The sequence below is a fragment of the Oncorhynchus nerka genome, linkage group LG24 (genome assembly GCF_034236695.1).
Source record: "Oncorhynchus nerka isolate Pitt River linkage group LG24, Oner_Uvic_2.0, whole genome shotgun sequence".
NCBI classification, from domain to species: Eukaryota; Metazoa; Chordata; class Actinopteri; order Salmoniformes; family Salmonidae; genus Oncorhynchus; species Oncorhynchus nerka.
The window spans coordinates 23980895-24006539 of record NC_088419.1 but is presented as its reverse complement, the minus strand read 5'-3'; the positions used below and the strand labels follow the sequence as shown (position 1 = coordinate 24006539).

Sequence of the window (25645 nt, the reverse complement as noted above, 5' to 3'; positions counted from 1 at the left end):
ATTACGTGCTATGCAATTTCACCGGATGTTGGCCAGGTGGGGCGCTACTGCCCATAAGAAGTTAAACCTGATAGTCCTAATAGACTGGGAGGCTGAAGAAAGCGTGTGACCCAGCCGAGGTTGATCAGAACCCGTGTCCAGGTGTGTCCAGGTGGCATAATGCTGTGGGCCCAAAGGATCTCCTCTCTTGATCCAGAGCCATATTGAGGCTTTTACAGCTGCCTTGATGTTGTTGCTGATGGCTCTCCTCGTCTTCGATCCATTGATGCTGAGTGTACTGTAGGCTCTGGAGAGGGATTGCCCAGCTAAACCCCTACAGCCTACCTCAATAGGCACACATCTAGCCTTCCACACCCTGCTTCCAACAGTCGATGACCAGTCCCTCGTACATTAGATTTTGTTTTGGATTTTGAGCCTGGTTGAAACGAAAGTGATCTTCTGACAGTTGGGCCGAGCTCGCTTACACTGCCTGGTCCTACTTCGCCCAGGCTCTTTGCTGTCTCATTCCCACTGCTCTGCTGGACCTCTTTCACAGCTGCTCTCATCTCCTCCTGAACCAGCCTGTGTCTCTCCTTCCCCTTGGCAGTGTTTCACTTCCCTCGCCCGAGTGACCTTGAGCTCCTCTTCCAGGGACTTCAAGGGCAGCCTCAGCTTGTTGCTGTTCCCATAGAGAGCTATGCTGCTAAAGCTTCTGGACCTTTCCACATACACATTCCATGCTCGTAGTCGGTTCTCCGTTTCCATGAGTCGTTAGCCTTTGGTCCGTCAGATTGGGGAGCTCATCCCCCCCCAGGGGTGTTCCCCAATACAGCTCATAAGAATGAAATTAATCAGAAAAGATAGTTGTTATAGCACTGAAGACAATTGTAGAACTGAATTAAGCATTCATACATCATGGTATTATTACAAGAAAAAAATGCACTTCCCAATAATAATTACAAACATATATGTTGCTTAGCATTTTATTTTCACAATTCTTCCCATTTCAGTCCAGTTCACGGTTTGCTCCATATATATTAGACATAGCCTACTGTAGAATAGACATCAAATAAAGTGTGTGTACCAGATTGACAGTAAGAGTTTCTTGCTTCAGAAGGTTAGGAAGAGCAGCAAACTAAGGCAGTTTCTTGTTGGAGGAAATGTTGCAAGACAAATTTATTGGATATGAAGCAGATGGCAATCCTCAAGATCCCGAGTGTAAGTTAAAGGCCATGGTTTGATATTGTAATAAAACAATACAATTGTTTTGTAATAAAGACAATACAATTGTTTGATTTCCTTCAAAGCATGGATTTCAAATTCCAACCACAACATACATACGGTATGCTACATCACATGTAGTTTAGACAGACAGACACAGGAGGCTTAGGACATGCAGGATAAAGAAGAGGATCTATAGTCCTTTAAATGAACCATGATGTTATACTATGTCTTCCTAAAGGTTACACTCACTTGTATTGTATACTTCACACTCTAAAAAGCAATCCAAACCCTTGGTATAAAGCTGGTTGGCCCGCTGATCCAGAATGAGAGAGAAGTTACAGTCCTGTAAGTTGTGTCTCCATGTGTTTTGGTGCTGCTGCTGTACCTCTGGCAGTGACAGGCTTTGGTAGTCTGTGTTTAGGCTGCATTGGCTGGGCAGGTGAGAGGTTGAAACCCCTTGAACTCCAGGCCCTTGTTGAATTGAACCTCCAACACTTTGGATGCCTTTGTTATCTTCAGGTTGCGCATGCAGCCTTTGAATGCAGTGCTGGTAGTCAGGCCAAACTGATTGAGCCCCTCAGGAAAAGAGATGAAAGACAACGGTTGATTTATGATTGTAATTTTCTGGCCCGTTAAACAAATTCATGAATCTATTTCATAAGTCAGGAAGCCGATGACTGCTGGAGGTTATAACTTTAAATATCTCCTGAGGTTTAGATAGGAAGTAAATCACAAACATCTTCAATGTTGTAATGAAGCATGGTTTGGCACATCTTTAATGTCCCACACAGTATCCAGGGTCATGTTCAGGAGTTAGTATGTAACCTGATTCCAGAGGCATGTCTATTCTACATGATGTTCTACATGATGTTCTACATGATACAGTTCTAACTGAATGTTTGATGTTCCACAACAGTACGTCTACTGAACATGTCCCAGGTGCCTCTACTGAACATGTCCCAGGTGCCTCTACTGAACATGCCCCAGGTGTGATATGCTTGGTGAGTGCTGTCGTATCATGTACCTGTCCCAGATGTCAGCGGTGTTGGACCTGGTGTTGGAGCTCTCTGCTTGCTCCTTCCTGCCATCCACAATGATCTCCAGCCTATGGCGGAGCTTGTGGACAGTGACTGAGTGCCACTGACCGTCACAGAGGCCTCTGCTTCAGGCTGGTACTCGGCTGTGAACCGGCCCACCCAGTTGTCCACGTGGAACAGCAGCTAGGAAGGCGAGAAGACATACTTTACTCAGAATACACCTGGCTTGGCCTCCCAGGTGGCACAGTGGTCTAGGGCACTGCATCACAGCGTTAGCTGTGCCACCAGAGACTCTGGGTTCGTGCCCAGGCTCTGTCGCAGCCAGCCGCGACTGGGAGGTCCGTGGGGCGACGCCCAATTGGCCTAGCGTCGTCCGGGTTAGGGAGGGTTTGGCCGGTAGGGATATCCTTGTCTCATCGCGCACCAGCGATTCCTGTGGCGGGCTGGGCGCAGTGCACGCTAACCAAGGTCGCCAGGTGCACAGTGTTTCCTCCGACACATTGGTGCGGCTGGCTTTCAGGTTGGATGCGCGCTGTGTTAAGAAGCAGTGCGGCCTGGATGGGTTGTGTTTCGGAGGACGCATGACTTTCGACCTTCGTCTCTCCCGACCCCGTAAGGGAGTTGTAGCGATGAGACAAGATACTAACTACTAATAATTAGATACTACGAAAAAGGGGGTAAAAGAAAAAAGAAAAAAAAAGAATACACCTGGCTTGTCCAGTAGGCAGTTTGTCATAAAACATGACTGTTATTTATGAACAGCCATGATTCTGTTGAAACCCATTATTGAATTTATACAGTACAATAGCTTTGCACACTCATTATTGTTGTTAGGCTTACAGAAGAGAGTGTATAGTCTGATTAGAATTTTATTGTATTGCATTGTATTGTATTGCATGTTTGTGTGTACCTTTCCGCCGTGCAGTACGATGCCCAGGCCCTCCATCTTGGTGTCCACCTGGCTGCTGACCGCCATCAGAACCCCGTTGCTCTGGGACGTACGGAACTCCAGCTCCAGAGACACGTCCACACTTTCCACCCTGTAGGAACACACTGGACCAGATGGCAGGAGATACAGGGAACAGTCAGAAGTGATACAACAAATCCCACGAGATTGAATAATAAGTTATCTATTTTTATTTCACCTTTATTTTGACAGGGAGTCATTATACTGTCATAAAAAATTGGATCTGTGAAATTTTGGTGTACGAGGAGTTATATTTTGTGATTGATAGGATATATTGCATTGTGGGGTCAGGAGTTTTGTTACTATAGCCTGGTCAGGAAAACCCCAGGATCTTATAGTTATGTTACTATAGCCTGGTCAGGAAAACCCCAGGATCTTATAGTTATGTTACTATAGCCTGGTCAGGAAAACCCCAGGATCTTATAGTTATGTTACTATAGCCTGGTCAGGAAAACCCCAGGATCTTATAGTTATGTTACTATAGCCTGGTCAGGAAAACCCCAGGATCTTATAGTTATGTTACTATAGCCTGGAGTCTTTCCTATAGTTATAGTTCTACGTTTTGAGTGTCAGAACGTACCTGCTTTAATATATCCAGTGCCATCGAAGTAGGTTCCCTTCTCATCGATGATGAAACAGCTGCCCGCTTGGTGGTTGGAGGTGGGCGTGTCCATGTCCAACACAATACCCAGCATCTTAAAGTTCCTGATGCAGCCATTGATACGATACAAGACCTAGAAGAACACAACACACCTTTAACTATGCTACAACATATGACTTTACACTGAGAGGTTTCATTTACTGTTGAATCTATCCCATAAATTGTAAATGATTACTTCTAACATCAACCCTTTCAACTGATCATATGTAAATACATACAATTACAGTAATACAGTGTATAGGGCTTTGTGTTTTACTTCCTACAAATGAAATGTGAGGAAGTGTGTATGAACGTACTGGTCCGATCCTCTTGGTGGTGTAGGCCACCTGTGTACAAGCATGCCAACCACATCCAGGATGTCAGCCTTCTTGGGGCTGGTGGGGCTGGTGGTGTGCTTGGAGTAGCGGTTGTCTATCACCAGTACACCTCTCTGTTTCTTTCTCACCACCTGGATCGGAGACTGCAGAAAGGGAAAGATTCAGGGGTAAATAAGGACAATAACAATACATATCTTTAATACATGATGGAAATAAAGAACTGTAGTTCCTGATTACTTTGCTTGCCTCCTGTTTTGGTCAATGAACTAGTCAAATAGAAAATGATGTGGTTTTGTAGTTGTGTCATTGTGACACAGTATTTAGCTGTCTGCTCTCACGATCTAAACTCACTCAGACAGTGAAATAGAACTGATGGTAACTGCCAACAGACTGTACACCATGCTAAATTACTATTATGATTGTTTCCTCGGCTGGCTCGAGAGGTATATTAGGTGATCCCAGACCTTGTGCTAGTGTCCGTCGTTGATAACGGAGGTGTTGCTGTGGCCCAGGTCGTAGCCCAGGTGGGCCATGCCCTCCTTCACCTGAATGGTGGCAAAGTCAGTGTGGTTGATCCTCGGCATGTAGAACACCAGGCCTGACTCTGCTGTGATCTGCAGCTCAAACTCTATGATTAGCCTGTAAGCAAACAGATTCACAACAGTCAGTCCAATATGATATTTACAGAACTGACGATTGATCTAGAAAAGAAAGGTCTCATTGGGATTTTTCAAAGAAATTAAAACTCTATATACCTGTTCTTGACCTTTGTGTCATCAAATTCAAATGCAACATTTTTGGAGAACCCAAACTGTTTGGCTTTTTCTAAGACCACTGGAGATTCCTCGGCAGCACGGGAGGCCTGTAGGGGACGGGGGAGTAGCAGTCGTCTTAAACCATTCATATTAGCTAAGATGATCTCATTCAAAGAATGCATTAAAAACATAATGTAAACATTCATTTGAATATGAATATAGTTGACCTGCTTTCTGTTTCTAGATGAAGTGCTATTCTAACGTGCCAATAGATGGTGCTATTGAAAAAGACATGGATTTGCTTTTGAGACTATCAGAAAATGTACATTTGTTTTTGCAAGGCCAACATCTGAATCACTTATTTTGTTCTGTTCAGAACATGAAGACATCCCTATTCCTCTGACCTTGCATTATACAATACATCTCTCTCAATGTAGAATGGTCCTTTCTTTCTATATTCTTGTTGAGCCACGAAGGCTCCCATTGCTTAAAGGGACATTTATTTGACACTACATACACTTATTTCACACTGCACACGGTACAGCATATATCATATATAGCCTGTTTATAAAGCAGAACTACTAAAACCATATTGATTTACTTAGAAAGAAATTAAGAAAATCCCTATTGAAAGTCAAATGTCTTCTGGCAATACTTGGAATATGGAGATGGAAAGTGTGTGCATGTATATTTCACGAGCAACACATCTTCATACAGGAGGCTTGGTGTTGAAGGTCTATGGCTGAAATCCATTCAAATGAAGGTTCCACAGACACACGTCTGATGTCACTGATGTCATGAATGGCGAAAGTCAGCACAGCAGGTAGCTAGAGGACCAGTGCTAAGAAAAAGATTAGTTCTACGAGAAAATATTGTACAACCAGTGGCAATAGTGTAGCAATCTATTCATTTGCCTACAATGATACATACTGTTATGTTCTGTTAATTACTGATGTCCCCTTTAAGGATGGAGCACCCTTGGTCATGCGCAGTATTGTTCTATGTTATTCTGGTACTAACTAGTTTGAGTAAATGTGAAGCTCCAGTTCAATTGCTTGTATTCCGAGTCTTTCTTATTACATAAATAAGTACTAAGTGTTAAGACACTACAATGGCGACGAGGATGATTACCTGCAGTGTGCATCACGAATTCAGATGGAGTTCGTAGGAAGAGAGGAAGATTTTGACCCTGTAGCACAACAGCTAGCAAGCAGTGAAAACGAGGGGAGAGCTGACGAGAACGAGGCGGCAGATCAAAGACCTGTGGAGCCGGAGGTAAAGAGAATGGCTAGCATCGGGAAAATAGATGTGTTTGATGACACGCAAGAAAACTGGGCAACTTACATTGAACGACTGGAACAGTACTTCATTGCAAACGACATTGCTGATAACAAAAGAGTACCAGCGTTGTTGAGTTTAATTGGCCCAAAACCATACAGTTTGCTAAGAGATCTGACTGCCCCTCTGAAGCCCTCAAATAAAACATTCACAGAGATTGTGGAGATATTGCAAAATCACCTATCACCTAAACCACTCCTCATCGCGGAACGTTTTCGTTTCCACAAGAGAGATCAGAATGAGGGGGAGGGGGTTAGTACATATGTAGCAGTGTTGAAGAAACTGTCGGAACATTGCCAGTTGGGAGAGAACCTAAATGACACATTAAGGGATAGATTTGTTTGTGGACTGAAACATGAACACATTCAAAAACGTTTGCTCACAGAATCAGAGCTCACGTTTGCAAAGGCTGTTGAAATTGCTGTGGCTATGGAAATCGCGACTAAAGATGCATTTGAGTTGCAAAGTAAAAGAAGTACTGACCTGTCACAAATTTCCCTGCACAAGTTTTCACGCAGTCGACAGCGCCCCCGTGTGGCCGAAAAATGCAACAGGTGTGACAGAGATGGTCACAGAGCAGAGGATTGCCGTTTCAAAGACGAAATTTGTCACAAATGCAGTAGAAGGGGGCACATTCAAAGAGCATGCAAAGCAAAATTCAGTCACAACAGGAAAACTGAGAAAATTAAAGGGTCTGTGAATGCACTAGCAGAGAACAGTGGCAGTGATTCAGATGAACGATTAATTGGTACAATGGAGTTAAACACAGTGACTTCTCCCAGCAGTAGCATAATATGGGTGACACCAGATATCGAAGGCAAACCCCTCAAAATGGAGCTGGACACAGGATCTGCAGTGTCTATAATTTCCACTACTGTCTACAATGAGCATTTTAAGGCTATCAAGCTGAAGAACACAAATGTGTTGCTGAAGACATACTCAGGAGAGAGATTGAGTCCAATGGGGGCGTTGCAAGTCAGAGTGCATTATGATAAACACAGCAGTTACAGCTGTATGTTGTGCCTGGAACTGGCCCCCCATTATTTGGCAGGGAATGGCTTTCAAAAATAAAGCTGAATTGGTGTGACTTGAAAATGCTCCACACGTTCCAGTCCAAAGAGAAAGGCACAGACCAAACACTGGAACACTTGCGGAAGAAATACAACACAGTTTTCAGTGATCAGATGGGAACAGTAAAAGGCTTCACAGCAAAACTTGTACTAAGAGATGATGCAACCCCAAAATTCTGCAAAGCCAGATCTGTTCCATACTCCCTGAGACCAAAGGTGGAAGCGGAAATCGATCGCTTGCAGGATACAGGGATCCTGACGAAAGTGGACAGAAGCGAATGGGCCACACCCATAGTTCCTATTGTGAAGAAAGACGGGTCTGTTAGAATGTGTGGGGACTTCAAGGTAACTGTGAATCCAATGTTGCATGTGGACCAATACCCCCTACCACGTCTGGATGACATCTTTGCTGCACTAGCTGGTGGGAAACACTTCAGTAAAATCGATCTGAAACAGGCTTACCTGCAGCTACCGGTTGAAGAGAGTTCCAAACAGTACCTGACAATAAACACACACAAAGGTCTATACAGGTATAACCGCCTGGTTTTTGGCATTGCATCAGCCCCAGCCATTTGGCAACGAACTATTGACCAGATTTTGCAAGGAATCCCAGGAACCCAGTGTATCCTGGATGACATGATCATAACAGGACGCACCGACAAAGAGCACCTGGCTAACCTGGAAGAGGTCCTGAAAAGACTGAAAGAGTATGGTCTACAGGCAAACTTAAAGAAGTGTGAGTTCTTCAAAGACAAGATTGTCTTCTGTGGATATGAGATTGACTGCAATGGATTGCACAAAACACAGGACAAAATCGAGGCAGTGGTACAGGCACCACGACCACAAAATATCACAGAAGTGAGATCTTTCACGGGACTGATCAATTACTACAGAAGATTCCTCCCAAACCTTTCAGCAGTACTCCAGCCTCTAAATCAGCTCCTGGAAAAGAATAGGACATGGCGGTGGACAGAGCAGTGTGAAAATGCATTTCTGGAGGCAAAACGGCTCATAACATCTGAACAGGTCCTGATGCATTACGACCCTGAAATGCCAGTGAAGTTGGCTTGTGATGCGTCCCCTTATGGATTAGGGGCAGTCCTTTCACACACACTGAAAGATGGGTCAGAGAGGCCAGTTGCATTCGCGTCACGAACATTGAATGATGCAGAGAAAAACTACTCACAAATCGACAAAGAAGCACTGGCACTAGTGTGGGGCGTCAAGAAATTCCACGCATACCTATATGGCAAGCGTTTCACACTGGTTACAGATCACCAGCCGTTGCTTTCCATTTTCAGTCCAAAGAAATGCATTCCGGCAATGACAGCAGCCAGGTTACAGCGATATGCCCTGTTCCTTGCCAGTCATATGTATGACATTGAGTTTAAGCCGTCATCCCTCCACACAAATGCAGATGGATTATCCAGACTGCCGTGTACAAGAGAAAGACAAAGGAGGGTGGATGCAGTGGACATGTTCCATACCGCTCAGCTTGAGGCACTACCAGTCACAAGCACAGTTATCAAACAGGAGACAAGGAAAGATGTGACCTTGTCAAAAGTGTACACCTACACCATGTCAGGATGGCCAGCTACTGGCAGAAAGGAGCTGACTCCGTATTTCCAGCGGAGAAACGAAATTACAACGTACCAAGGATGTTTGATGTGGGGAATGAGAGTCATGATACCCCAGAAATGCCAACATCTAGTCTTGCAGCAACTACATGAAGGTCATGTTGGAATTGTCAAAATGAAGCTGCTCGCGAGGAGCCACTTCTGGTGGCCAGGTCTGGACCAACAGATAGAAAATATGGCAAAGAACTGTAGTGGATGTTTGGAAACCCTTCACATGCCTGCTCCTGTCCCAGTCCACCCATGGGAATGGCCCGCAGAGCCATGGCAGAGAATTCATGTGGACTACGCTGGTCCCTTTGAAAAGCACATGTTTCTGGTTATAGTTGATGCCCATTCCAAATGGCCAGAGGTGTTTTGCACTGACTCCTCCACCTCAGCTCAGACGATAGAGTGTCTCAGAACAACGTTTGCACGCTTCGGTTTGCCACTGCAGCTGGTAAGTGACAACGCGCAAGCTTTTGTAAGTGACGAGTTTACAAGATTCATGTCAGTAAATGGAATCAAACACTCAACCTCAGCTCCGTACCACCCTGCCACCAATGGGCTGGCAGAACGCTTTGTGCAAACCCTAAAGCAAGGACTCCGTGCAGCAAAACGAGACGAAGGGACTTTGCAAACAAAACTGGCCAAGTTCCTGGCCTCCTACCGAAACACCCCACATGCCACGACAAATGAAAGCCCAGCCGCACTGATGTTCGGGAGGCCTCTCCGCACACAGCTGGACATCATGAAGCCAAACAGGCGTAATGAAGTGCTGAACAAACAAGCCAAGATGCTCTCCGGTGGCCGGGAGCGCCATCTCCAAACAGGACAGGAAGTGATGGTGCGAGACTACAGAAGAGGAGGGAAATGGACAAGAGGGACCGTACACACACAAACGGGACCCAGAACTTACCAGGTTCAAGTGAGCCCAGACATAATGTGGCGGCGTCACATTAACCAAATGCATTCCACGGAAAACAGCACAACAATCGAGAGAGAACAGGCACAGAGAGCTCCTGAGAGTGACACACAGGGAACTGTAGAGGACGGTGGGGCAGTAGAGAGACCCCAGGCTGAAAGAAGGGAACGTGTTGATGAAGGTGCTGCTATAGCAGACGCTATAATGGAACAAGCACACACTGAGGATGTTCAGGAGCCTCCAGACAATCCGAGGCGCTACCCAGAACGAAGGCACCGTCCACCAGACAGACTAGACTTATAAACAAACAAACAAAAACGAACTGTTCAAGTTCAAATTAAAAGATGCAAAATAACTACAAGAAGTTCTGGGAAATGTTTCAGTTGTGGTTTGGTAAAAGTAACTCTGATTGTATAAGAGAAGGAATGTTATGTTCTGTTAATTACTGATGTCCCCTTTAAGGATGGAGCACCCTTGGTCATGCGCAGTATTGTTCTATGTTATTCTGGTACTAACTAGTTTGAGTAAATGTGAAGCTCCAGTTCAATTGCTTGTATTCCGAGTCTTTCTTATTACATAAATAAGTACTAAGTGTTAAGACACTACACATACTATGGAGATATATCGAGAGAATATTTGAGGAAAATACAGGTGGTGTTGGCCAATGCAGGCAGCTTGGTTAGCAGAGAATGAATGAGTCTGGAAGGATGGATGAGAGATAGCGAGAGAGAGAGACAAACAGAGAGACAGTGCGAAGAGGACCGAGAGATCGAGACAGAGAGAGGACAGAAAGAGAGAGAGCGAGGAGGACAGAGACAGAGAGGAGGAAAGGGAGAGAGAGAGAGGAGGACAGAGAGACAGAAAGAGAGAGGAGGACAGAGACAGAAAGAGAGAGAGAGCAAGGAGGACAGAGCGAGGACAGAGAGAATACTGCTACAGTACCTCAGCTGTCAGCTAGAGAGGATAGATGGAGCAGTGGAGCTATGAGAAAGAGCCCTGTCAACACTGCAGCTTTACCTATAAAGCAGACCTAATGGATTGGAAAACGGCCCATTCTTTATTCCAGCCACATCAACCTCTCTGATGGTGTATTTAGACTCAGGGCCAACCGGTCTGGCTGAGCTGTGCTGGGGACAGATGACAGCTCTTTATGGGGATAATATGTCACTCCATCATAGGCTGGGAACTTAGTCCTTTAATGTGATTTTTTTTTGTCTTTTACTCCCTGATACCCATACGAGTGGGACATGAGAGGGTCTGTCTGGTGTCGGGGTGGGTGGTGGAGCCTCACGTTGGACCGTCTGGGACACGTCTTCTTCCTTGGCCTTCTCTTCCTCATCAGGCTCCTCCTCTGGGAGGGGAAGCAGGGGAGGGGGAGGGGCCAGGTTGTTACACTGGCAAATCTCTGCGTTCTCAAAGGCCACGGGCTGGGAGAAGTCTGTGAGGCTGTAGGGCATGCACAAGCAAACAAACACACACATGGATGTGCACACGCACAAATACACAGAAAGTGTGTTAATGGGTGATGATGTGTAATCAGTTGACTTATGAATATGGTTATCACAGAGGATAGCCCCATTAAAGCCAACTAAATATGGGTGAACTGTGTTTAGTCCACTGAGAAGCGAGAGAGAGCCCTGAGCCTAATGATATGAATGTATTATCATCTATAGACAAAAACAGTCAAAACAGGTCAAGGTGTCAAATGACTGCATTTACAACCTGTTTAACTGGGAGAAACCAACGCCCCATGAAACAAATACTTCACATTTACAACACTTCCCACATAGCCTTCCATTAATAATATCTACTAATAATGAGCCAATATCTACGATCAGGATAATGAATCGTTATATGGAGATAGTAGGGAGATAATAGGCGCTGTTTGAGAGATGTACATGGTATTGATCATGAGGTTCCAGATGCAGCCTTCGAAGTGGACATTGGGTCTCTGGGAGCTGAACTCTACGTCAGCGGGGATACCCCCTATGAACAGTCTCTTGACGCCCATTAGCTGCTCGTTGGGAAGGCCCTGCTCCCTCTTCAGCTCCTCATCCACCTGGACTGCAAATGATCTGGACAGAGACATACAGGACAGTGAGACATTTTGAGCCAGCTCTGTGTAGAGCCAGCTAAAAAAGAATGGCTTGAAACTAGTTCATTAAGACACAAGTTATTGTGCAATATGAGGCTATTCAGTGTGTAGCAATGTGTGTGTGTGTGTGTGTGTGTGTGTGTGTGTGTGTGTGTGTGTGTGTGTGTGTGTGTGTGTGTGTGTGTGATCTTACCTGCTGCCCAATCTCTCAATGCGCAGGGTGTGTTCTCTCCCGTCATGAAGGATGCCCTGGTCAGGCTTGCGTGGGCTGTGGCTGCCTGTAAACACTAGCACCTCCAGGGCCCCCTTGTTCAGCAACACAGCCAGGAAGGGCTGTAGGAGGCAGTGGAGAAGAGAGGGTGCGTGAGGCGGGACCACCCAATCTAAATGACCAGGGACACAGGGTTATACAGATAATCAATACATAAACACACTCAGTGCATAAAACCATTGGTTAGAAGACACAATCTGGAGCAAGTCAGGACAGGCTTCATACAATATGGAGCAAGTCAGGACAGGCTTCATACAATATGGAGCAAGTCAGGACAGGCTTCATACAATATGGAGCAAGTCAGGACATGCTTCATACAATATGGAGCAAGTCAGGACAGGCTTCATACAATATGGAGCAAGTCAGGACATGCTTCATACAATATGGAGCAAGTCAGGACATGCTTCATACAATATGGAGCAAGTCAGGACAGGCTTCATACAATATGGAGCAAGTCAGGACAGGCTTCATACAATATGGAGCAAGTCAGGACAGGCTTCATACAATATGGAGCAAGTCAGGACATGCTTCATACAATATGGAGCAAGTCAGGACAGGCTTCATACAATATGGAGCAAGTCAGGACATGCTTCATACAATATGGAGCAAGTCAGGACATGCTTCATACAATATGGAGCAAGTCAGGACAGGCTTCATACAATATGGAGCAAGTCAGGACAGGCTTCATACAATCTGGAGCCTTGAATGTTCAAAGACAATAAGAACTTTATGCCCAGAAACATTAAGAAAAATCTGTTCAATAATGATGAAACCTCAGATACTTTGAGAAAAGGAAGTCAACTTTACATAATTGCATACCGATATGCTTTTCAACCCTGAGGGCCTGTAGCGTTTATGTAAGTCCTCCATTTCTCTACACGCCTTGATTGGATTCTGTTTGGGCAGAGCTTCAAAGAAAGCGCAGCCCTCTCTGAAACATACTAGACGAGAAGTAGATAGATTTAAGTGCCTCTTGTTATGATTAAATTCTCTGTAATCAGTCCAGCGAGATGGTGAGCACATCCCACCACAGCGTTGGAATTGCAGACTAGCATGCACAGAGGGAGTTTGCCTGGGGCGAGTGAGGGAGAGTGAGGGAGAGTGAGGGGAAGTGCTACTGCTACAATAACTATGGTCTGATTCAGCACGCGTTCCTCCTGTCCCCTGCGCAAATTGACAGAATGAACGACGAGGACAGAGAGACAGATGAGGCCGACGTGTACTCATTCGAAATGACACTCACTTAATTTACTAGGTCTAATGATTTTTAAAGGTGACGGTCTGGACCTTTACCAAGGGTCATCGTTAAATTGGACGTGATCCATCAGAGGACTGTTGTATAATGTATTTCTTACTAACGACACTTGCAGGGAGAATGTTAGAGGTTAAACCCACTATCATTTCCTGCAGCCACAGGCACTAATTGATGTGGTGGTCTGCAGATGAAGAGAAGCAGAGATGGAGAGAGAGATGAAGGGTGCCCTAACAGAGACGTAGAAAGTCATATTTTAATCAAAACTGTCATCGCAAATCTCCCAGCCTTTAGCCCTCTGTGAAAGATTATCAATTTTTGTTTGCTGTCGGGTGAAAGTATAATCATTAAACCTCACAGGCAATCCATCTCTTTTATAGTTAGTTTAATAAGGAGCCTCGCACACAGCAGGAGTTGATTATCAATGTGCTGTTAGTTTTTCAAAGCAACTCAGCCAGACAGCACAGTGCTCCTTATTCAATTACAGGAACCAAGAAACACCTCCAACAGCCATTCCAGTTCTACTGGGTAATAGGATCCAATGACATAAAGAACAAGGAGGTGACATTATAGAGGACTTAGTGCTGTGTTAGCATGCTTTGATAGCTGTAACACTGAAGTGAGTGTTTATGTGTGTGTGTGTGTGTGTGTGTGTGTGTGTGTGTGTGTGTGTGTGTGTGTGTGTGTGTGTGTGTGTGTGTGTGTGTGTGTGTGTGTGTGTGTGTGTGTGTGTGTGTGTGTGTGTGCGTGTGTGTGTACAGTATATGTATACGTGTGTGTACGAGGAGTGTATGTGTGTGTGTATGCATGTGTGTATCTCATCCACCTCCTCTTACCACCCCAGACTGCCTGTGTCTCCTCTTTAGGAGTTGGAACTGGGAGCTGGTCCCATTGGTACCCCCACTGCCAAACAGGATGATGCCCTTGTCACTCTTGGTTGTGAAGGACAGGCTGATCACTGTATGGAGGTTCTGTTGGTGAGAGAGAGACCAGTCATGATGTTCATTCACAGCACAATCATTTGAAAGTCATCAGTAATTGGCAGAGTTCTTTTTGTAATCTGAATACTGTATAATAGAACAATATAGTATAATGTTGTGTTGTTTTGTTTATAATGTCCATATCAATTTCAGAGTTATATCGAACATAATAATAAACCTTGTCTGTTAGAGTAGAGTTCATTAGCACAGTATGCATTTTCAGATGCATCATCAGGCATTGACACAGGGTCAACAAGAAATGGATGTAGGCCTACTGAAGTGAGTGTGAAATCTTGCAAACATTTTACAAACACAACTGAACACAACTGAGACGTACAAACCAGCCGTTGCTAAATTAAACATGACTTCTCCCACTCAATTCTTTGCTACACTCTTTTACATTCTGTGTCTGTGGTGTGAATGTGTGTATAACTATTCTCCCCTAACTAAAATAACTATTTCAGAAGCAGCGATTTCTCTGTTATTTATATGCCCCACTCGTTTTTATTATTCTTGTTTTTTTTTTCTCGCAAAATGTTTGGCCATATTTCATGAGTGTGCCTGTACCTCTGAATAATTAAAGGGGTGATGAAAAAAAGAGGGAGATGAAAGAGAAGACGTGCTAAACTGACCTCTACAGACCAGCCTTTGGTCAGGCCGGTGTAGTCGGAGCTGCTCAGCAGGTTACAGGGGGTTCTGTTCACCTCAATGTCTCTCATACAGCCAGCATACCTCTTCTTCTGTAAAGAGAAGAGAGAGTTGTCTCAATTGCAATTTGGCCAGCATATATTGCATTAAAGCATCTACAATATATATATACAGGTATATATAAAAACTTTATTTTATTTTATATATATTTAACTAGGCAAGTCAGTTAAGAACAAATTCTTATTTACAATGAGCTAAATAAGCATACTTTTGTGAAGTAAATGCATGGTAACTTGTATGATAAAGCCAAGGTACCAGGGATGCTTTAGAGAGTAATGGGCTATGCTAAGTACATGCAAAAGGTGATACAGTAAACTTTAACAGTACATTTATTACCTTGTTTTAATACTGTAGGAGCAAAAGATACAAGTATATGGATATTAAGACAAGTATGACACACGTAGACAGAAACTTAAAAAGTATATTCAGTTCTCCATGTGTGATTTAAAGACCTATAGAATACACCTCTCATACTGCCGAAGACTGTGAAGGTCATATCTACATAACCTATTGTTACTATTTATGTGACAGTTCCTAAAGAGTTAACACCAAAGAGGCCAGCGACAATGACACAGTGACACTGACTCAAGGTCCGGGAGCAGACAAAGGTGTTCTAATGGAAACTCAAATCTTTGTCTGTTTGTCTGTCTGTTAATCTGGCTATATGCCTTGTCAACCCTCAACTTTTATGGCCAAACGTAACAATATGAGAAGAACAGGAACAAACAGTAACAGACTGTACAGTACTGAGTGTCTGAGCAAAACACGGAGCAGAGGTGTAAAGAAAAGCTATCCGAGGTGTACTTTAGTTGAAGAAAGTTCCAAATGACCATATTGGGATTTCTTACAGACCTTTACACATGTTAACCCAAGTGAGATTGATGATCAAAGGTAGTGTTCAGTATGCAGACACAGAGTTGTGTGTGTGTGTGTGTGTGTGTATGTGTGTGTATGTATGTATGTATGTATGTGTGTGTGTGTGTGTGTGTGTGTGTGTGTGTGTGTGTGTGTGTGTGTGTGTGTGTGTGTGTGTGTGTGTGTGTGTGTGTGTGTGTGTGTGTGTGTGTGTGTGTGTGTGTGTGTGTGTGTGTGTGTGTGTGTGTGTGTGTGTAAAAAAAAAACTATTGTTAGGCCCTACTGTGGAGGTGATTGACCTCCTAAAGAGTACAGGAAATACCTATAATTTCCAATGGTTGGCAAACCACCAAAGTAAATCCTCTCATCTTCCTTGAGGTTGAGCCCAGTGGCAGAGCCTTGAGATGACAGCACCAGCTTCTCCTCTTCATTGGAGTATATGTCCACGATGGCCACCGTAGCGGGGCCACCGAAGCACCAGTGACTAGATCAATAAAAAAGTGGTCAGATGAAGCAGATAGTAAGCTACAGGACTGTTTTGCTAGCACAGACTGGAATTTATTCCGGGATTCTTCCGATGGCATTGAGGAGTACATCACATCAGTCACTGGCATCATCAATAAATGCATCAATGATGTCGTCCCCACAGTGAGTGTACGTACATACCCCAACCAGAAGCCATGGATTACAGGCAACATCCATACTGAGCTAAAGGGTAGAGCTGCCGCTTTCAAGGAGCGGGACTCTAACCCGGAAACGAATAAGAAATCCCTATGCCCTCCGACGAACCATAAAACAGGCAAAGCGTCAATACAGGGCTAAGATCGAATTGTACTACACCGGTTCTGGCGCATGTCGGTTGTGGCAGGGCTTGCATACTATTACAGACTACAAAGCGAAGCACAGCTGCGAGCTGCCCAGTGACACGAGCCTACAAGACGAGCTAAATTACTTCTATGCTCGCTTCGAGGCAAATAACACTGAAACATGCATGAGAGCATCAGCTGTTCCAGACGACTGTGTGATCACGCTCTCCGCACCCGATGTGAGTAAGACCTTTAAACAGGTCAACATTCACAAGGCCGCAGGGCCAGATGGATTACCAGGACGTGTATTCCGAGCATGCGCTGATCAATTGGCAAGTGTCTTCACTAACATTTTCAACCTCTCCCTGTCTGAATCTGTACCAACATGTTTCAAGCAGACCACCATAGTGGTCTCTGTGCACAAGAACAGTAAGGTAACCTGCCTAAATTACTACCGACCCGTAGCACTCACGTCTGTAGCCATGAAGTGCTACGACAGGCTGGTCATGGCTCACATCATCACCATTATCCCAGAAACCCTAGACCCATATCAATTTGCATACCTCCCCAACAGATCCACAGATTGCACTCCACATTGCCCTTTCACACCTGGACAAAAGGAACACCTATGTGAGAATGCTATTCATTGACTACAGCTCAGCGTTCCCTGTTCACTCATAACTGCATGGCCAGGCATGACTCCAACACCATCATTAAGTTTGCTGATGACACAACAGTGGTAGGCCTGATCACAGACAACGACAACGAGATAGCCTATAGGGAGCTGGTCAGAGACCTGACCGTGTGGTGCCAGGACAACAACCTCTCCCTCAACGCAATCAAGACAATCAAATCCAATTTTATTTGTCACATACACATGGTTAGCAGATGTTAGTGCGAGTGTAGTGAAATGCTTGTGCTTCTAGTTCCGACAATGCAGTAATAACCAACAAGTAATCTAGCTAACAATTCCAAAACTACTACCTTATAGACACAAGTGTAAGGGGATAAAGAATATGTACATAAGATATATGAATGAGTGATGGTACAGAGCGGCATAGGCAAGATACAGTAGATGGTATTGAGTGCAGTATATACATATGAGATGAGTATGTAAACAAAGTGGCATAGTTAAAGTGGCTAGTGATACATGTATTACATAAGGATGCAGTAGATGATATAGAGTACAGTATATACGTATACATATGAGATGAATAATGTAGGGTATGTAAACATTATATTAGGTAGCATTGTTTAAAGTGGCTAGTGATATATTTTACATAATTTCCCATCAATTCCCATTATTAAAGTGGCTGGAGTTGAGTCAGTGTGTTGGCAGCAGCCACTCAATGTTAGTGGTGGCTGTTTAACAGTCTGATGGCCTTGAGATAGAAGCTGTTTTTCAGTCTCTCGGTCCCAGCTTTGATGCACCTGTACTGACCTCGGCTTCTGGATAGCGGGGTGAACAGGCAGTGGCTCGGGTGGTTGTTGTCCTTGATGATCTTTATGACCTTCCTGTGACATCGGGTGGTGTAGGTGTCCTGGAGGGCAGGTAGTTTGCCCCCGGTGATGCGTTGTGCAGACCTCACTACCCTCTGGAGAGCCTTACGGTTGTGGGCGGAGCAGTTGCCGTACCAGGCGGTGATACAGCCCGACAGGATGCTCTCGATTGTGCATCTGTAGAAGATTGTGAGTGCTTTTGGTGACAAGCCAAATTTCTTCAGCCTCCTGAGGTTACAGCGCCTTCTTCACAATGCTGTCTGTGTGGGTGGACCAATTCAGTTTGTCTGTGATGTGTACGCCGAGGAACTTAAAACTTACTACCCTCTCCACTACTGTTCCATCGATGTGGATAGGGGGGTGTTCCCTCTGCTGTTTCCTGAAGTCCACAACCATCTCCTTAGTTTTGTTGACGTTGAGTGTGAGGTTATTTTCCTGACACCACACTCCGAGGGCCCTCACCTCCTCCCTGTAGGCCGTCTCGTCGTTGTTGGTAATCAAGCCTACCACTGTTGTGTCGTCCGCAAACTTGATGATTGAGTTGGAGGCGTGCGTGGCCACGCAGTCGTGGGTGAACAGGGAGTACAGGAGAGGGCTCAGAACGCACCCTTGTGGGGCCCCAGTGTTGAGGATCAGCGGGGTGGAGATGTTGTTGCCTACCCTCACCACCTGGGGGCGGCCCGTCAGGAAGTCCAGTACCCAGTTGCACAGGGCGGGGTCGAGACCCAGGGTCTCGAGCTTGATGACGAGCTTGGAGGGCACTATGGTGTTAAATGCCGAGCTGTAGTCGATGAACAGCATTCTCACATAGGTATTCCTCTTGTCCAGATGGGTTAGGGCAGTGTGCAGTGTGGTTGAGATTGCATCGTCTGTGGACCTATTTGGGCGGTAAGCAAATTGGAGTGGGTCGAGGGTGTCAGGTAGGGTGGAGGTGATATGGTCCTTGACTAGTAGTCGTTTAGCTCAGTTACCTTAGCTTTCTTGGGAACAGGAACAATGGTGGCCCTCTTGAAGCATGTGGGAACAACAGACTGGGATAGGGATTGATTGAATATGTCCGTAAACACACCAGCCAGCTGGTCTGCGCATGCTCTGAGGGCGCGGCTGGGGATGCCGTCTGGGCCTGCAGCCTTGCGAGGGTTGACACGTTTAAATGTTTTCCTCACGTCGGCTGCAGTGAAGGAGAGTCCTCTTGTTTTAGTTGCGGGCCGTGTCAGTGGCACTGTATTGTCCTCAAAGCGGGCAAAAATGTTATTTAGTCTGCCTGGGAGCAAGACATCCTGGTCCGTGACGGTGCTGGTTTTCTTTTTGTAATCCGTGATTGACTTTAGACCCTGCCACATACCTCTTGTGTCTGAGCCGTTGAATTGAGATTCTACTTTGTCTCTATACTGACGCTTAGCTTGTTTGATTGCCTTGCGGAGAGAATAGTTACACTGTTTGTATTCGGTCATGTTTCCAGTCACCTTGCCCTGATTAAAAGCAGTGGTTCGCGCTTTCAGTTTCACGCGAATGCTGCCATCAGTCCACGGTTTCTGCTTTGGGAATGTTTTAATCGTTGCTATGGGAACGACATCTTCAACGCACGTTCTAATGAACTCGCACACCGAATCAGCGTATTCGTCAATGTTGTCGTCTGACGCAATACGGAACATATCCCAGTCCACGTGATGGAAGCAGTCTGAGTGTGGAATCAGATTGGTCGGACCAGCGTTGAACAGACCTCAGCGCGGGAGCTTCTTGTTTTAGTTTCTGTCTGTAGGCAGGGATCAACAAAATGGAGTCGTGGTCAGCTTTTCCGAAAGGAGGGCGGGGCAGGGCCTTATATGCGTCGCGGAAGTTGAAATAGCAATGATCCAAAGTTTTTCCAGCCCTGGTTGCGCAATCGATATGCTGATAAAATTGTGGACTGATTGATTGTGGACTGCAGGAAAAGGAGGACCGCAGGAAAAGGAGGACCGAGCATTCCCCACTCTCATTGACGGGGCTGTAGTGGAGCAGGTTGAGAGCTTCATGTTGCTTAGTCTCCACATCACCAACGAAGTAACATTGTCCAAGGACACCAAGACAGTCGTGAAGAGGGCACGACAAAATCTATTCGTACGGCCCAGTACATCACTGGGGCCAAGCTTCCTCCCATCCAGGATCTCTATACCAGGTGGTGTCAGAGGACTCCAGCCACCATAGTCATAGACTGTTCTCTCTGCTACCGCACTGCAAGCGGTACTGGAGCGCCAAGTATAGGTCCAAGAGGCTTCTAAACAGCTTCTACGCCCAATCCATAAGACTCCTGAACGTCTAATCAAATGGCCACCCACACTATTTGCTACTCTCTGTTTATTATCTAGGCATAGTCACTTTAATAACTCTACCTAGATGTACATATTACCTCAATTACCTCGACTAACCGGTGCCCCCGCACATTGACTCTGTACCGGTACCCCCTATACATAGACTCGCTATTATTATTTTACTGCTGATCTTTACTTATTTGTTACTTTCATTTCTTAGTTTTTTTGTATTTTTCTTAAAACTGCATTGTTGGTTAAAGGGCTTGTAAGTAATCATTTCACTGTAAGGTCTACTACACCTGTTGTATTCGGCACATGTGACAAATAACATTTGATTTGATTTGATGAAGCTACAAAGGCTCTAAAATCATCCACTTGAGGGAAATGTTCTTTAAAATACACAGATTCTAGAAACATCAACTTGAGGGAAATGTTCTTAAACTACAATTCCACAGGCCAATAGGTTTGTTTTCCAGGTATGTCACTCTCATATACCGGGAGAGAGTAGTGGTTTTGACCACTTTCTACAGGACAAACAATGAAACACATAGTGAATACCATTGCATCTACCAAAATAGAAACGGGTAAAAATGTCTAAATGGCTCCGGGATAAACTACTGTATGACAAAGTGATATCAGCTACCTTCACGCTGCCCAGTATGCCACCGACAAACAGTTAGGCATTCTGGTCCACATCCAGGATCGTATAGCCTTCAGGGGAGGTGCCACTCTTAGAGGTGGGCACGATGCCAGCTCTGGGACCCTCCAGTGCATGGACAGAGATGATGCCATTAATGCCATTCCTGGGACCAAAACAGAAATGATCAGACGAGAAGTGATTTTTGAATAAGAAGCTTACCTGGCACAATCAATGCTAAAATATGAATGAATTAATAAGTAAACTGATAGACAAATCTCTCTATCCCTGTATAATCTTTGCTCTGAAAAATATCTGGTATAGAAAATTAATAACAATGGTATTCTACCGCGAGGCCTCGATGCGATGCCAGTTGCCATAGTTTATAGTCGTGTCAGGGTACTCCACGTTACCCACTCCGGAGCCCACATCCCACAGGAAGTTGACCTTGCCCTTACACATCTCAATTGCCAGGAAGTCAATCTAGAGGCAGACAGATGATGAGCCAATAAGATGCAGCACTGCAATCTCCTATCTGATAACATTACAGGTCCATTATTATTCTGTCTCTCTTGGTTGCTGTAGTGTAGTGTAGGTAGCACAGTGCAGGAGAACAGAGCAGGACACATTAGAATAAGATAATGGGGAGGAATCACAGGCTAATCAAGAGATGAACAACAGCAGTGTGATTTCCCCAGGGAAATCAGTGATGAAGACAGATGAAATAGTCCGGTTTGAACTGGCGGCTAATTGCTGTGGTTGCTGTGGTTGCTGTTGCAGTATATAGAGGCAATATCACCTACTCTCTCATGGGGATCACACAGGGAAACAAGTAACCTTTTATTATTTTCTCTCTGACTTTAAGATAATTGGTATTTATCTAGTATGTTGGGAAGTAACCACTGGTGGAATGATTTGAAATGAATTGGCCAACAACACATTACACATCCCAGAATAGAGATGAGCCAAACCTAAACACTAAATGGCCCTAATATGTTACGTTTCACACACATTATTTGTTGCCCTGAGGTTTCCCTTATTATGGTTCAGTGATTTACTGGGGGATTGTATCCACACACACACACACACACACACACACACACACACACACACACACACACACACACACACACACACACACACACACACACACACACACACACACACACACACACACACACACACACACACACACACACACAGGGAAGAGACATCAGTCTAAAAACATCACTCCTCCTTATTAACTACTGTAGCACGTTCACAGCCACTGCTTTCTGTGAGCCAGGCCTATTAGTCAGAGATCAGCGGAGAGATGGCGGCATCTTAATCACTTATTTAGAAGCATCAAAGGTAAAGAGCTGAAAGCTGTTATGAGAAGAAAGATTGCTATGCATTCAAGAAGGCCCTGACAAAGGCCATGCAGCCGAAACGCGGCAGATTTTTTAAGACTTTGTTTCTATTGAATATGCCATACAAATAAAGGCATTTTAATTAATTATATAAAGAGTGCCTTGGTCCTCCTTTCTTCTTGACATACTTATAGCTGTTGGGGTTCAAAAGAAAAATGGGACAGAAAGAAAATAATATGTGAGATACAGAATTATACAATGTCATTGTGTGAGACAAACGTGCCAGAGTAATACAGGTTTGAAAAAAATATATATGCATTTTGTGTCAATCAGCTCATGATATGGCACAGACCAGCCTTTCATATACAGTAGATACTGTAGCTAAGGCTTGACTACCCTTAAGAACTACAACACCCAGAAGATCTCTTACTGTTTTTCCTCAGGATCCTGAATCATGTTGTTAGCCTTGATGACGTCGTCCTCCAGCTTGCTGTTGTTCCTCTGCAGGCCCATCAAGTTCAGGTTCATGTCTCTCATTCTGGCCAGCACATTATTGGCTGTGTTGTTGGCATCACCTGCCTTGGACTTGGTGGCCTGCAGCTTAGCCTCTGTATCTGGACGATACTGTATGTACTCATTTAATCTTGAAAGCAATAATCAAAGTCTTACTGTAAATCAGAGAGAGAACGGTAATCCAACATGGTACGGACTATTGAAGGTAGTCAGTCATACATGACTTACAGAAACCTTTCTGTGAACTGCTGCTCACCTTTCAGATGTTTCTACTGCACCATACAGCCTGTCTGTCAGTTTCCTCAGTGACCCATAGTTTCCTCAGACCCCATATTTAACCTGGATGGTGCTGCTTCGACATCTGTCATGTTGGATCTATAAGCATTTCACTACACCCGCAATAACATCCGCTAAACACGTATACAGGTATGTGACCAATAACATCTGTTAAACATGTATACAGGTATGTGACCAATAACATCTGTTAAACACGTATACAGGTATGTGACCAATAACATCTGTTAAACACATATACAGGTATGTGACCAATAACATCTGCTAAACACATATACAGGTATGTGACCAATAACATCTGTTAAACACATATACAGGTATGTGACCAATAACATCTGTTAAACACATATACAGGTATGTGACCAATAACATCTGTTAAACACATATACAGGTATGTGACCAATAACATCTGTTAAACACGTATACAGGTATGTGACCAATAACATCTGTTAAACACATATACAGGTATGTGACCAATAACATCTGTTAAACACATATACAGGTATGTGACCAATAACATCTGTTAAACACATATACAGGTATGTGACCAATAACATCTGCTAAACACATATACAGGTATGTGACCAATAACATCTGTTAAACACATATACAGGTATGTGACCAATAACATCTGCTAAACACATATACAGGTATGTGACCAATAACATCTGCTAAACACATATACAGGTATGTGACCAATAACATCTGTTAAACACATATACAGGTATGTGACCAATAACATCTGTTAAACACATATACAGGTATGTGACCAATAACATATGTTAAACACATATACAGGTATGTGACCAATAACATCTGTTAAACACGTATACAGGTATGTGACCAATAACATCTGTTAAACACATATACAGGTATGTGACCAATAACATCTGTTAAACACATATACAGGTATGTGACCAATAACATCTGTTAAACACATATACAGGTATGTGACCAATAACATCTGCTAAACACATATACAGGTATGTGACCAATAACATCTGTTAAACACATATACAGGTATGTGACTGTTAAATAACATCTGCTAAACACATATACAGGTATGTGACCAATAACATCTGTTAAACACATATACAGGTATGTGACCAATAACATCTGTTAAACACATATACAGGTATGTGACCAATAACATCTGTTAAACACATATACAGGTATGTGACCAATAACATCTGTTAAACACATATACAGGTATGTGACCAATAACATATGTTAAACACATATACAGGTATGTGACCAATAACATCTGTTAAACACATATACAGGTATGTGACCAATAACATCTGCTAAACACATATACAGGTATGTGACCAATAACATCTGTTAAACACATATACAGGTATGTGACCAATAACATCTGTTAAACACATATACAGGTATGTGACCAATAACATCTGTTAAACACATATACAGGTATGTGACCAATAACATCTGTTAAACACATATACAGGTATGTGACCAATAACATAAACACATACAGGTATGTGACCAATAACATCTGTTAAACACATATACAGGTATGTGACCAATAACATCTGTTAAACACATATACAGGTATGTGACCAATAACATCTGTTAAACACATATACAGGTATGTGACCAATAACATCTGTTAAACACATATACAGGTATGTGACCAATAACATCTGTTAAACACATATACAGGTATGTGACCAATAACATCTGCTGTTAAACACATATACAGGTATGTGACCAATAACATCTGCTAAACACATATACAGGTATGTGACCAATAACATCTGCTAAACACGTATACAGGTATGTGACCAATAACATCTGTTAAACACATATACAGGTATGTGACCAATAACATCTGTTAAACACATATACAGGTATGTGACCAATAACATCTGTTAAACACATATACAGGTATGTGACCAATAACATCTGTTAAACACATATACAGGTATGTGACCAATAACATCTGTTAAACACATATACAGGTATGTGACCAATAACATCTGCTAAACACATATACAGGTATGTGACCAATAATATCTGTTAAACACGTATACAGGTATGTGACCAATAACATCTGTTAAACACATATACAGGTATGTGACCAATAACATCTGCTAAACACATATACAGGTATGTGACCAATAACATCTGCTAAACACATATACAGGTATGTGACCAATAACATCTGTTAAACACGTATACAGGTAT

The 25645-nt window shown here is 43.8% G+C and overlaps 1 pseudogene; it reads right to left on the bottom strand.

Annotated features, from left to right (window-relative positions):
- Nucleotides 1-959: 959 nt before the first annotated feature.
- The window catches only part of LOC115107469 (laminin subunit alpha-2-like), a 151068-nt pseudogene continuing 126382 nt past the window's right edge, over nt 960-25645 (bottom strand).